This window comes from Odontesthes bonariensis, chromosome 15, assembly GCF_027942865.1.
Source record: "Odontesthes bonariensis isolate fOdoBon6 chromosome 15, fOdoBon6.hap1, whole genome shotgun sequence".
NCBI lineage: Eukaryota > Metazoa > Chordata > Actinopteri > Atheriniformes > Atherinopsidae > Odontesthes > Odontesthes bonariensis.
Genome location: NC_134520.1, coordinates 12,175,491 through 12,189,207, shown reverse-complemented (window position 1 = coordinate 12,189,207; position 13,717 = coordinate 12,175,491). Strand labels below are relative to the sequence as shown.

Below are 13,717 nucleotides of genomic sequence, written 5' to 3'. Positions count from 1 at the left end.
GAGAATAAGGACTCCGGAAAGAATTGAGGCTTTAAAGGTAGATCTTGCAGACTGTACGTGGGATGAAGTGTATGTTGAGGATCTGAATCTGGCTTATGATGTATTTTTGTCTACATTTACAGAGTTCTATAACAAACATTGCCCTATTAGGAACTGCCAGGTGAAGGAAAAATATAAGGAAAAACCATGGATGACTAAGAGCCTGCAAAAGGCATGTAAAAAGAAAAATGTATTATACAAGAAGCATTTACTAATGAGAACCAGCGAAAGTGAAAAAAAGTATAAACAGTACAAGAACACATTGACTTCTATTATGAGAAGGCAGAAGAAGGAGCACTATAATAAATTATTAGAGGATAGTAAAAATAACATTCAAAAGACTTGGAAAGTTATTAATCATATTATTCGAAACAAACATAAAGAATCAGAATTCCCGAGTCTTTTCGAAAATAGCTCAGGTGATACAGTGGACAGTCCACAAAGTATTGTTGAAGAGTTCAACGATTATTTTGTGGGTGTTGGCAGTAATTTGGCCAAAAAAATTCCAATTTGTGACAATAAATCTAATATGTTTGATAACCTCATTAAGGATAATAAAAATTCTATCTTCCTTTGTGGGATTGATGAAAGTGATGTAACTGAAATTGTCAAAAAACTAAAAAACAAAACATCAACTGATATAAATTCCATTGATATGATTATAATCAGAGAAGTCTTAGAATTTATCATAAAACCTTTGACCTATATTTGCAATCTGTCCTTTCAAAAAGGTATTTTTCCAAATAATATGAAAACAGCAAAGATAATACCAATATTCAAAAATGGAGACAAACATTGTATGGAAAACTATAGACCAGTGTCCCTTCTTCCTCAATTCTCAAAAATATTAGAAAAATTATTTGCTAAACAAATGGATCTGTTTATTGACAAATATGAACTACTTAGTGAGCACCAGTATGGGTTTAGGGGAAACAGAACGACTACCTATGCAGTTATGGAGATGGTAGAAGAAATAACAAAGGCAATTGAAAATGATGAATATTCTGTTGAAATTTATATTGACTTGCAGAAGGCGTTTGATACTATTGATCACAGCATATTAATGACAAAAATGGAGAAGTACGGATTCAGAGGTGTAGCATATTCTTGGCTTAGTAGCTATTTAGAAAATAGGAAGCAATGTGTACACATCAATAACACAGTGTCACAAGTCAGGAAGGTCACCTGTGGAGTACCCCAGGGATCTGTGATTGGTCCGAAACTTTTTTTGCTTTATATAAATGATATTTGTAATGTTACAGATCTGTTGAATTTCATTATTTTTGCAGATGATACAAACATGTACTGTTCTGGCAATAATTTACAGGAACTTTTATCTTCTATTGAAAAAGAGCTAGAAATCCTCAAAATGTGGTTCGACACTAATAGATTGTCACTCAATATAAAAAAAACTAAATTCATGGTCTTTGGAAATCGTAAAGAAATTGATAAGGACATGAAATTAAAAATATGTGATGCTGAAATTGAAAGAGTAACTGAGATAAAATTTTTAGGGGTGGTTATTGACAACAAATTAACATGGAAACCACATGTGTATTACATCCAAGGAAAGATTTCGAAGACAATAGCAATACTGTATAAATCAAGAAACATATTAAACTATAAGGCCTTACATATTATTTACTGCTCACTCATACTTCCTTACCTGTCATATTGTGTGGAAGTCTGGGGCTCGACATATAAAACAACTATCAACGCAATAGTTCTCTTACAAAAACGAGCTATACGGATAATTAATAAGGCCGATTATTACGCACATACTCACCCACTGTTTGTAACATCTCATGCTATGAAGTTCAATGATCTGGTACATTACAAAATAATGCAAATAATGTATAAAGCTAATGCAAAATTACTCCCAGTCAGGATACAAAGGTTCTTCTCACTTCAAGATACAGGGTATAGTTTAAGAGACACCTGCAGACTTGCCGTGCCCATGGCCAAAAAAGAGATTAAAAGGAGATGTGTATCTGTTGTTGGGGTTGCATTGTGGAACGATGCCAATATAAAAGTAAGAAATTGTTGTCCTTTTTTGGTTTTCAAAAAAATGGTTTGTAAGGCGATTTTTGAGGGCTACAAGTGTTTATAAGTTGTGAAGGATGTTGTACTTATTTATGATTTTGTTGTATTTTGTTTTATAATTTTTCTACTTTGACTCTGTTATGTTATCGTTATTATTATGTGTATATGTATATCTATGTATACGTATTAGTATACATATATACGTATGTGTGTGTATGTGTATGTGTGTATGTATGTATCTATATATACTGTACGCTGATGGGCAGATTAATTTATTAATTTGTTAATTTGTTAAATAGGACGGGCTTTAATATAAGCATTATGCTTCAGCCTGTGCCTTTTCAGTCACTTTATGATGTTTGAGGTTATTATTATGATTGTATTGTTATTATTGTGTGACTGAATAAAAATATATCTATCTATCTATCTATCTATCTAAGTTTAGCTCACCAACGCTAAGAGTCGTAGCAGTAATTAAAATATATTAAGAAAGATACTTGGTTGATAAAGTATGTTTTCTTGTTATTTAAGAAAAAGGCTAAAAAAAGACATGAGCATTCTCCAGTGAATAAAATGAAAAGAGTGATCTGAGCTGCTGCGGCTGGTTGACTGTTAGCTTTTCCGGCTAACACCTTGTCAAGCACCGCACCGCTGTCCCTCACAAGATAGACATCTGAGTTTGCACTGACTGGGGTGGACCTACATGGATGTATTATTTCTTTTTTTGTGGCACACTGCCACCCTGGACTTCGCGGCCCGAACATACTTAAGGTAGCGGGGGAAATGCCGCGTCAGATCCACAGAGATGTCTATCTCCTGAGGGAGGTCGGTGTGGTGCTCCAGACAGCTAGCTCCAATCACCTATATAACCAATAGCAACGAGAACTATTTATAGTGCTCTCACCCTCTCTCGTTCACAGTGACGGTACCGCGGTCAACACCGCTCTATCGACACACAGCAGGGAAAAGGGAGGTGAGTAAGGTGCACAGGTGTTATCACAACGTCATTACAAGTGCATTAAAAAGGTCTATAGCCTATTTTGGGGGTAAAATGTCTCTCCCATGAGTCCTTGTTGCATTCCCGCTATGCTGATTGGTTCTGGGCTGGTCACGTGTTTCGTGGACGCCATGTTTGTCTAACAGTGCCGAGAGGTAGACACTACTTTAAACAATCAATTTTATGCAACTCAATAGTCCTTTAAATATACAACGATTGTAGGGGATAAATAACAGAGACGTGGGTTACAAAATTACAATTCTTCATTTTTCTTTGGTGATAAACAGGTAAAATACCGGCATTAAAATCACTCTCACACACACACACACAACCACACACACGCCGGACACTGGTTGGACACTCCAGTCCACCCTAGTGGAGCGGTTTCGACAAACAGGACCAAATGATGCTGAGGTACACAATTAACAAACAAAGCACTGCAAACGAATAGTAAGAAAGCAAAATAAATCACAGCAAAACAATGAGGACGGCAAACAAAACACACAAGCACCAGGTTCAACAGAGGGAATACACCATTAACTGGCGGGTTACAAGTTCACTAAAAGCACATACAGCCAGCGCACACAGAGAAGGGCAGACGTTGACCAAACTGACAAGACAAACACTTAATCACGGGACAGATGATGCAGCCTAGCAGCAAGCTCAGCGCAATGCACACGCACCCAAACCTACAAGCGGCCAAGCCGCCGAGGCTAGCAAGCAATGGAGAGCGGCCGTTACCGTGAACAGACGGGAGGACACAGCGGCAACTCTGACCGTTCTTGGTTGGAAGCCCCACGGGCCCGCTGTAGCTGGCACACGCAGTCCTGAGAGGCGACTCCGGTTACGGACTCGTCTCGTGATGTATACTGAATAAAGGTAGACCGAGCGCGTCGGAGGGATAAAGATGGAGCCGTACGGCCAAACAATTTGCAACAATTAGCCCAAGCGAATAGCCAGGGGCAAGACGAGTTCCCTTCGGGGCACCAGCGACGAGGAGCGCACAAAACCAGAGCCGCTGACCTAGTCTGTTCCTCTCAGTATTAGGTTAGCCAAGGAAACGTTAAGCTAGTCATTTGCTTGTTTTTTTTTTAGCAACTCCTGAAAATAACACTCTGTATATTGTCAAATGTAGTTGATGGAAAGGTGGTAGTGAGAGGCTCGATGAGGAGGAATGAGGAGCCCCACAGACTACAGGTTTCTGCTCAGTTACAGGGCCCGTTGGCCGAAGTCTGTGTTTGTTTTGACAGTCTGTCTGAACTAACAACTGCAGTTGCACTTGCACTTTTCCCCTTTTTCTGTTGTTCAGATCATTTTCACTGTTCTTTCTTACAAACAGTACAGTAGCGTAATTAATTAACAGTAATTAATTCATGAATAAATACATAATTTCAAATCGGATCATAATGATATGGAAACATGAAAAAAAAGAATATCTTTTCTAAACTCTGTATGCGTTCATCGAAAAAGGGCAGCTTATTAAACATGACGCTGGAATCGATCTAGAATGCGTTACTTTTTAATGTCCTGGATGGTGGGTGGTCCGTGGGGGGGATTTAGTTTTTTGTCCCCACCACTTCTAAAACCAAACTGACGCCCTTGGTGATCTGTGTAGGCACCTGAGTGATGGGCATATGGTTTTTTACCAGTGCGAGAGAGACCCTGTTTTGTAATTGTAAATTGGACTATGTCCTGCCTACGTTACCTGCCCATGGTGCCTGAAGTGTTCGTTTGATTTGTTTGACATACGGCAAATACAACAAGTAAAAAACCCGCCCAAGTAATTGGATTAAGGAAAAAAGTCTTCCCAAGAAAAGTCTGCGCTATGGATTAAAGAAAACGCTTTCCTTGGATCTGGATCTTTCGGACATTATTGGAATATCGATGGAAAAACTGGAGGATTCGCTCGGTCGCCATTCATGGATTGTTTGGTGGCGTGAGGGAGGAAGGCCTTGCCCAGAACAAAGAACTCATAGTATGTGCACTTCTGAACAGTTAAAAAGCCGTATAGGAAAACGGTGAAGTGGGGACAAAAAACTAAATGCATTCTATGCCCCCCACGGACCACCCACCATCCAGGACATTAAAAAGTAACGCATTCTAGATGATTCTAGCGTCATGTTTAATAAGCTGCCCTTTTTTTGATGAACGCATACCGAGTTTATAAAATATATCCTTTAATTTCATGTTTCCATATCATTATGATCTGATTCAATTATGTATTTATTCATGAATTAATTACTGTTAATTAATTACGCTACTGTACTGTTTGTAAGAAAGAACAGTGAAAATGATCTGAACAACAGAAAAAGGGGAAAAGTGCATCTGCAACTGCAGTTGTTAGTTCAGACAGACTGTCAAAACAAACACAGACTTCGGCCAACGGGCCCTGTAACTGAGCAGAAACCTGTAGTCTGTGGGGCTCCTCATTCCTCCTCATCGAGCCTCTCACTACCACCTTTCCATCAACTACATTTGACAATATACAGAATGTTATTTTCAGGAGTTGCTAAAAAAAAAAAAAAAACAAGCAAATGACTAGCTTAACGTTTCCTTGGCTAACCTAATACTGAGAGGAACAGACTAGGTCAGCGGCTCTGGTTTTGTGCGCTCCTCGTCGCTGGTGCCCCGAAGGGAACTCGTCTTGCCCCTGGCTATTCGCTTGGGCTAATTGTTGCAAATTGTTTGGCCGTACGGCTCCATCTTTATCCCTCCGACGCGCTCGGTCTACCTTTATTCAGTATACACCACGAGACGAGTCCGTAACCGGAGTCGCCTCTCAGGACTGCGTGTGCCAGCTACAGCGGGCCCGTGGGGCTTCCAACCAAGAACGGTCAGAGTGCCGCTGTGTCCTCCCGTCTGTTCACGGTAACGGCCGCTCTCCATTGCTTGCTAGCCTCGGCGGCTTGGCCGCTTGTAGGTTTGGGTGCGTGTGCATGGCGCTGAGCTTGCTGCTAGGCTGCATCATCTGTCCCGTGATTAAGTGTTTGTCTTGTCAGTTTGGTCAACGTCTGCCCTTCTCTGTGTGCGCTGGCTGTATGTGCTTTTAGTGAACTTGTAACCCGCCAGTTAACGGTGTATTCCCTCTGTTGAACCTGGTGTGCTGGATATTTTGCTTTTGTGTGTTTTGTTTGCCGTCCTCATTGTTTTGCTGTGATTTATTTTGCTTTCTTATTATTCGTTTGCAGTGCTTTGTTTGTTAATTGTGTACCTCTGCATCATTTGGTCCTGTTTGTCGAAACCGCTCCACTAGGGTGGACTGGAGTGTCCAACCAGTGTCCGGCGTGTGTGTGGTTGTGTGTGTGTGTGTGAGAGTGATTTTAATGCCGGTAATTTACCTGTTTATCACCAAAGAAAAATGAAGAATTGTAATTTTGTAACCGACGTCTGTTATTTATCCCCTACAATCGTTGTATATTTAAAGGAATACTGAGTTGCATAAAATTGATTGTTTAAAGTAGTGTCTACCTCTCGGCACTGTTAGACAAACATGGCGTCCACGAAACACGTGACCAACCCAGAACCAATCAGCATAGAGGGAATGCAACAAGGACTCATGGGAGAGAAATTTTACCCCCAAAATGGGTCTATAGACCTTTTTAATGCACTTGTAATGACGTTGTGATAACACCTGTGCACCTTACTCACCTCCCTTTTTCCTGCTGTGTGTCGATAGAGCGGTGTTGACCGCGGTACCGTCACTGTGAACGAGAGAGGGTGAGAGCACTATAAATAGTTCTCGTTGCTATTGGTTATATAGGTGATTGGAGCTAGCTGTCTGGAGCACCACACCGACCTCCCTCAGGAGATAGACATCTCTGTGGCTCTGACGCGGCATTTCCCCCGCTACCTTAAGTATGTTCGGGCCGCGAAGTCCAGGGTGGCAGTGTGCCACAAAAAAAGAAATAATACATCCATGTAAGTCCACCCCAGTCAGTGCAAACTCAGATGTCTATCTTGTGAGGGACAGCGGTGCGGTGCTTGACAAGGTGTTAGCCGGAAAAGCTAACAGTCAACCAGCCGCAGCAGCTCAGATCACTCTTTTCATTTAATTCACTGGAAAATGCTCACGTCTTCTTTAGCCTTTTTCTCATTCTTATTTATTAACAAATAACAAGAAAACATACTTTATCAACCAAGTATCTTTCTTAATATCTTTTAATTACTGCTACGACTCTTAGCGTTGGCGAACTAAACTTAGCTAGCTAAGGAACCAAACAAACAGCCCAGTGATGATGATGTCGTTCATCCTAGTGTATTGCTCCAGGTCGGCAACCCTGTTTTCAAGAAAGGTGATTTTCCTATCCAACTCCTCATTCTGGATACGGAGGGCTTTCACCTCCTCCACCAGCTAGCTAGCTAAGGAACCAAACAGGCATAACGTTAGCCTGTTCAGGCCATGGTTAAGGCCATTGTGGGCGCTTTCCCACCATAGTCCTGTGATGGGCACAGCTCAATTATGGATGGATTTCTGCATGCCCTAGACTCGTGGTGTGAGCAGTATCGGAGCGGAACTGGAGCGCATTTCATCAAAACTGGCTCCATGCTCCAACTATATTTTCCAGCTCCGCTCCGTTCACATGCTCTGATCAGCACGCCGTGCAGCCGTGCAGCCACAGTGAAGTACGCCCCAGCACATCTTCAGGCACACCAGCGAAAGCTGACACACTATAGTGTTCAGACCAGGGGTGGAAAGTAACCAATTACATTTACTCGCGTTACTGTAATTGAGTACTTTTTATGAGTAATTTGTCATTTTCTGAGTAGTTTTTGAAATGTGTAATTTTTACTTTTACTCGAGTACTTTTTGACCCAAGTACTTTTACTTTGCTACATTTGAAACCCCTCACGTTACTGAGTAAAACAAATATTTATGGTGAAAAATTAAATGCGGGCGGAAATTTAAACAGCTGTCCCGGAACTGAAAGTCAATAGCTGGGTTTCACTTGACGTCACTTCTGTGTTTTCTAAGCGCGCGAACCTAAATGGTGGGCAACTGGAGCTGGGTCCCATTGACAACACTGTGTTTTGTCTGCCACTTTTTTGCCCAAAATGCCTCAGTTTTGTGCCGTTTTTGGATGTTGCAATCGCTCTAACCGAGAGAAGGGAAAGGGTTACTATCGAGTACCTAAGGTAATCGCCCATAGAGGTGAGAAATGGAAAAAACTCACAGAACAACGCCGTAAAAAGTGGATAGTTAACCTACGTTTACAGACTGGAGGAACTGAATCTGCAAATGCTCGTGTCTGCGGTGACCACTTCGTCAAAGGTATGTGCCAAATCTAATTGTTTTGTAGTAGTGCAGTAAAGTATTATGTTGTTAAATGCCAATCAACAGTAATGTAATACGGGCTACATTTGGGCTTTGTTTTGAAGGCTGCCCCAGCGCGTTGTTGGCTACCGAGTCAGTGGACTGGGCTCCGACGTCAGTATTTGGATATTTGGATCTCGGCATTTTATCAAAACATAAACATTTTTTATTGTTATTCCACAATGAAGTCCCGCAGGTCAGAGGGTTCTGGGGAATTGGAGGGGTAGCTTGCCTGTGTGTCGGAGAGCATGGACCTGCTGAACTCCTTCCCAAACATTAAGAAGCTTTCTCTGAAACTCAACGCAGGCCTTCCAGCCTCAGCTGCCTGTGAGAGGCTTTTTAGTTCAGCCGGGTTGCTCTTCACAGCAAAGAGAGCAAGACTTACAGCAAAAAACTTCGAAAATCGGCTGCTGCTGAAATTGAACAAGAGCTTTTCCGGTCCAGAATTGTAGATTATAGGCAGATTTGTGGGATCCTGTGGGCACTGTATTTTGTATAGTGGGATCCTGTGAGCATTTTGTTTTATTTTGAGATGTGGGATCCTGTGGCATTTTATTGTGAATAGTGGGATCCTTTGGCATTTTAGTTTGATTTGGGGTATCCTATGGGCACTTAATGTTGTGTGCATTTTGTTTGTTTTAATACTTTGATTGTAGTTTAAATTTCTTTATTCTTATCATAGTGTTGTCCATTGGACAATAGGACTGAAAATTCTTTGCACTTTAATCAATTCAATTCAATTAAAAAATACTTTATTTATCCCAGAGGGAAATTAAATGTTGATGTAGCTCAATTAAGTCAAGGAGTTATATTATTATGATTATATTATTATATAATCAGTCCCAGAGCCAAGATTAGTTTGAGCTCTTTTGAATCTCTGATTCTCAGTTTTTCCCAAAGTGGAAATCACAGAAACCTCTTGTGTTTGTTGTTGTGTATCGTCCAGCTGGCCCTTATTCTGAGTTTCTGTCTGAATTCTCAGAGGTTTTATCCCAGTTAGTGCTGAGTACAGATAAAGTCATTGTAGTGGGTGACTTTAATATTCATGTAGATGTTGGAAATGTCAGCCTAAATATGAACTTTAATTCTATAGTAGACTCTATTGGATTTTCCAATAGAAAATCCGCTCCATGCATTTGTTACTTCAGGATTGGACTGCTGTAATTCTTTATCATTGGGCTGTCCCACATAATCTCTGAAAAGCCTCCAGCTGATCCAAAATGCTGCAGCCAGAGTTCTGATGAGAACTAACAGCAGAGATCCTATTTCTCCAGTTTCAGCTTCTCTTCATTGGCTCCCTGTTCAATTCAGAATAGAATTTAAGATTCTTCTCCTCACATATAAAGCCCTTAATGACCGAGCTCCATCATATCTTAAAGATCTCATTATAAGATATTTTCCTAACAGAGCACTTTGCTCCCAAACTGCGGGTTTAGGTAAGGCAAGTTTATTTGTAGAGCATAATTTGGACACAAGGTCATTCAAAGTGCTTTACAGCTACATAAAATCACAAGAAAGCAATAAAATCATTAAAAAGAAAACCCCAAAAAACATAAAAAATAATCATTCATTAATTCATTTAAAAGTGAAGCGTGCAGATAAAATACTTGGTGTCATATGCACAGCTAAATAGAACTGTTTTCAGCCTGGATTTAAACATTGTCAGAGTTGAGGCCTGTCTCACATCTTCTGGAAGACTGTTCCAGACTTTAGGAGCATAAAACTGAAACGCAGCCTCACCTTGTTTAGTCCTGACTCTGGGCCCCAGCGGGAGACCCCTCCCTGAGGTTCTCAGAGTCCCAGCTGGTTCACTTGGCTCTGACATGTCCGAGATGTACTTTGGCGCTAGACCATGAAGAGACACTTGTACAAGAGCAGAGCTGTTTTAAAGTCTATTCTCTGAGCGACAGGAAGCCAGTGCAGAGACCTGAGCACTGGACTAATATGGTGGTATTTCCTGGTTCTAGTCAAGACTCGAGCAGCAGCGTTCTGGATGTACTGCAGCTGTCTTACAGCCCGTTTAGAGCCCAAGACTTCTTTGTTCAGTAAATCAAGGTTCATACAGAGGATAGAACTAGCAAAAATAGGAGGCCTTCTTCAAGGTTAAACTAATAAGATAGGAGGAGGACTCCCCCAGTACACAGTACTTCTTTTCTTACAGTATTAGCTCATGATGTTTTTCTAACATATCAATTTTCCCAAAAACAAGTTTCATTGATGGACTTCTTTATATTGTCAAAGATCCAATTGTTCCATTGTTATCTTTCAGAAATCTGAAAAAGGCTTCTTCCAAGCAGTTTTTCTGCTCCATTTGAATCAGAAACACTTCCTGCGTTACCAACAGTGTGACATCAGACAACAATGTGGGACTCCGTAGTTTTCTCTGGAGCCCTGCCAAATCTGACAACGTGGGCTACAGAGCTAATTGGCCAACTTTCTGGAGAAAACCTGGTCTGAGGAGGAGAGACAGCATCCATCCCACTTTGGAAGGAGCGGCTCTCGTTTCTAGAAATATGGACGAATTCATTAGTCACCCTAAAACATGACAACCCAGGGCTCAGAGCAGGATGCAGAGTTGTAGTCTGACACACTTCACTGCAGCTTCCCACCTGCTGCTACACCCTGCAAAAAAATAAAGAAAACAAAAACGTTGAGTTGAGTTGATGTGTGGTCATCATATTGGTATATTTAGTCTTACAGAAACCTGGCTGCAGCAGGAGGATCATGTTAGCATTAATGAAGCAACTCCCTCTGACTGTTTAAATGTTCACCATCCTGGAACCACAGGCCGAGGAGGAGGAGTGGCAGCTATCTTCAGATCAGGGTTACTAATCAGTCCCAGAGCCAAGATTAGTTTGAGCTCTTTTGAATGTGTGATTCTCAGTTTTCCCAAAGTGAAAATCACAGAAACCTCCTGTGTTTGTTGTTGTGTATCGTCCAGCTGGCCCTTATTCTGAGTTTCTGTCTGAATTCTCAGAGGTTTTATCCCAGTTAGTGCTGAGTATGTTGTGGACTGGGGTTTTCTGTTTTGTTTCTGTTTTCATATTAAGTTTTGCTGTGTATGTTTTGGGGTTGTTTCCTGTCTGCCCTGCAGGGCAGGGGCCCGTTGCACAAAAGTAGGTTTTAGACATCCAGGATGAGTTACTTAGCCAGGTTCAAGGAATCCAAAACATGGGCGCCCGGGCTTAGTTGGTTGCACAAAGGCCAAGCCAGGATGAGCAGACACGGATTCATTAAGCCAGATGAAACCGATCCCGGATAAGTGCTGCACACAGCTTGCTTAAATAGACCCCACGATCGATCATAGATTCACTGATTCACCATGGCAACAAGGGCGGCGTATTTCTCCCCAGCGGAGCAAGAATTATTAATGGAAACCTATGAAGAGGTGAAGGAGAAAATAAAACAAAAAGGAAATACTGCCACAGTCAAAAAAAAGGGGAGCGAGCGTGGCAAACCATTGCTGACCGCCTGAATGCGTAAGTAGTGCACAAATCACACTCACCACTCCACTGAAACTATCAGAATTAGGCTACAATCCAAATAAAATGTTAATTAACATATCGTCACCTTCCTAAAATAATCGCCCAAGTCATTTTTTGGCATCAAAGGTGTGGTCCAAAAAATGCCTAAGTCATTTATTTAATCTTAGTTTTTATGAAAAACAATAAGTGTTCTTATGTCAAGCATCCTTTGATACATACTTACTGACTGAAATTATTATTTTATGCTAAAATTTAACTTTTGGGGGGAGTTTTTTGTGTTTCCTGAAAAACCTGAAAAAATGACTTGCGATTATTTTAGGAAGGTGGCGATATTTGAAAAGATACTTTGATTATGAATAAGTTGAAATTGACTGCATGTGAGTGAAACTATCTAAATGTAACTCCATGCTCCTCCACTGTTTCATTGTGTGTGTGTGCGTGTGTTTTTGTGTGTGTAGATTTAACATGACTGGGCCAAAACGGACATGGCAGCAAGTCAAAGTGAAATATAAGAACATCCTGCAGAATGGTAAGTCCCCTGACAAATACTGAACAAGTGTACTTTTTATTAAGAATGTGCCTGCCCACACATTGCCTGTAGTGTGCATTAATTGGTTTAACATCTTATCATTTCAGATGGTCTGCAATGCTGACTATTTGTTCAGTAATGTTGTGGCAAAGTGGCCCGGCTCGGTCCACGACTCCCGAGTGTTTCGGAACTCGGAGATCTATCGGCGCCTATCACAAGGTGAGCCACAGAACCTCTATTGACAACCACTTTTAACATAATGGCTGTGTTAAGAATGTCACTATTTATGAGGTTGTGATGGTAACATTTTGTATTCACAGGTGAATTCCTGGGTGTATTGCTGGGTGACAGAGGGTATGCCTGCCAGCCTTTTCTGCTCACTCCATTTGCAGACCCTCTGGAGGCACAACTGGCATACAACCATGCCCATGCCAGAACAAGGGCCCGGATAGAAATGACATTTGGCCTACTGAAGGCACGTTTTCAGTGTCTGAACCACCTGAGAGTCAGCCCAGACAGGGCATGTGATATCATTGTGGCCTGCCTGAGAAAGGAGAGGGCCCCCAGAGTGCCAGCTCTCATAGACTGGGACATTCCTGCCATCTTCCCGGATGACGACTGTGGTCGGCTGGTCAGAGACCAATATGTGTTAAATTATTTAAATTAATATTGCATGTTTATTTAAGTTGGGCCTGCAATGGCAGAGGAAGTTTTGTTAGTTTTTTGTGCTGTATAGGCAAGGCAGTTTTATTTGTATAGCCCATTTTTAAAATCAGTTTGTGTCTAACTGCATGCTTTGATTCTGTGCTTTTTGTCTTGTAGAGCACTGTCTGACTTCAGTTTTTAAAGGAGCTGATGGTTTACTTGCTTTGATTCATCCTTGTTCAATAAAGGAACATCATGGTACTCTCTAATGTGTATTTATATTTATATGGTGATGTACTTTATGTGTAGTCTGTGGGAAACTAAATTATCTAGTGGTTCATCTAAAATCATCAGTTATCTAAAATGATTTCAATTAATGATCACAAATGTTTCAATAATGATAGTGGGTATAGTTAAATGTTTTAACAATATGTTCTAGGCAGTGGAATAAATATTGGTTTCCATTTGTGGCGACCGCTGACTGAGATAAGGAATGAGATTAAATAGATCCTGGAACTTAGCCTGGTCTGGAGCAGGCTAGCTTCACAGAATAAATCTCCATGGTAACTTACGTCTGAACATATCCCACTTCCCTCTATCCCACTTTTGTGCAACTGGATCACGGATAAGTTGATCCAGGATAGCCAACATATCCCGGCTTAATCCCT

General features: G+C 41.1%; 1 long non-coding RNA gene across 1 annotated transcript; it reads left to right on the top strand.

Annotated features, from left to right (window-relative positions):
- The first annotated feature begins 12,334 nt into the window (after positions 1-12,334).
- LOC142401019 (uncharacterized) lies at positions 12,335-13,019 on the top strand. Its single transcript, XR_012773038.1, has 3 exons — positions 12,335-12,404; positions 12,512-12,623; positions 12,725-13,019. It is a non-coding gene; the product is annotated as an uncharacterized LOC142401019 (long non-coding RNA).
- Positions 13,020-13,717: the final 698 nt, after the last annotated feature.